Genomic DNA, 1,981 nt, shown 5'->3' on the forward strand with positions numbered 1-1,981 from the left:
ATTGAAGATTTTTACCAACCTCAGCAGTCTGAGATTGATCTAACATGCAATCGAAGTGCATTGATAATTACTGGTAATTGGAATATGAAAGTTGGAAATGAAGAAAGATCAGTAGTTGGAAAATGGGACTTTGGTGATGGAAATGACACCAAAGATTGCATAATAAAATTTTGCAACACCAATGACCTATTCATTGGAAATATCTTTTTCAACAACATAAATCATGACTATACCTGTGGACCTAGCCAGATGGAATACACAGGAATGAAATCAACTACATCTGTGGAAAATGACAATGGAGAAGCTCAATATCATCAGTCAGAATAAGGCCAGGGGCCAACTGCAGAACAGAACATCAATTGCTTGTATGCAAATTCAAGTTGAAGCTGAAGAAAATTTTTAAAAAGTGCGTGAAAGCCAAAGTACAACTTTGAGTATATTCCACTGATTTTAGAGACCATCTGAACAATGGATTTGATGCATTGAACACTAACAACTGAAAACCAGGTAAGTCATGGGATGACATGAAGGACATCACACATGAAAACAGCAAAAGGTCATTAAAAAAACAGAAAAGAAAGAAAAGGTTAAAATGGATGTCAGTAGAGATGCTGAAACTTGGTCTTGAATGTACGGTAGCTAAAGCAAATGGAACCCCAACCCACCCAATGCCATTGAGTTGATTCCTACTCATAGCAAATGGAATAAATGATGAAATAAAAGAGCTGAACAGAAGATTTCAAAGGGTGGCTTTAGAAGACAAAGTAAAGTATTATAATGACATGTACAAAGAGCTGGAGATAGAAAACCAAAAGGGAGGAACATACTCTGCATTTCTCAAGCTAAAAGAAGTGAAGAAAAAATTCAAACCTTGGGTTGCAATATTGAAGAAGTCTATAAGCAAAATATTGAATGACGCAGGACATCAAAAGAATATGGAAGGAATACTCTGAATCACTGTACTGAAAAGAATTGGTCGACAGTCAACCATTTCAGGAGGTAGTATATTATGAAGAACTGATGGCGTTAAAGCAAGAAGTCTAAGTTGCACTGAAGGCATTGGTGAAAAACAAAGCTCCAGGAATTGACAGAATGCCAAATAAGATACTGATATTGGAATGCAAAACAAATGGATTCAACAAACAGATGTAATGCTGGAAGCGCTCACTCATCTATGCCAAGAAATCTGGGAGACAGTTACCTGGCCAACTGACTGGAAGAGATATATATTTGTGCCCATTCCAAAGAAAGATGATCCAACAGAATGCAGAAATTATCGAACAATATCATTAATATCACATGTAAGTAAAATTTTGCTAAAGATAATTCAAAAATGCTTGCAGCAGTACATTGACAGAGAACTGCCAGAAATTCAAGCTGGATTCAAAAGAGGATGTGGAATGATGTATGTGATTGCTGATGTCAGATAGATCCTGGCTGAAAACAGAGAATACTGAAATATGTTTACCTGTGTTTTATTGACTATGCAAAGGCATTTCACTGTGTGGATTATAACAACTTATGGGTAACATTGGAATAATGGGGATTCCAGAACACTGAATTGTGCTCATGCAGAACTTCTACATAGATCAAGAGGCAGTCATTGGAATAGAACCAGTGGATACTGAGTGGTTTGGGATCAGGAAGGGTGTGTGTCAGGGTTGTATTATTTCACCACATTTACTCAATCCATATGCTGAGCAAATGATCTGAGAAACTGAATTTTAAGAAAAAGAACGCAGCATCAAGTTTGGAAGAAGACTCATTAACAACCTGCAATATACAGATGACACAACCTTGCTTGCTGAAAGTATGGACTACAACTCAATATAAACAAAACAAAAATCCTTACATCTTGCTAAATAGAGAAAATATTGAAGTCATCAGTGATTTTGCTTTACTTTGTTCCATAATCAACTCCCATGGAAGCAGCAGTCAAGAAATCAAATGATGTATTGCATTGGTAGAATCCGTAGCAGAA

This window comes from Loxodonta africana, chromosome 7 (assembly GCF_030014295.1).
Source record: "Loxodonta africana isolate mLoxAfr1 chromosome 7, mLoxAfr1.hap2, whole genome shotgun sequence".
NCBI lineage: Eukaryota > Metazoa > Chordata > Mammalia > Proboscidea > Elephantidae > Loxodonta > Loxodonta africana.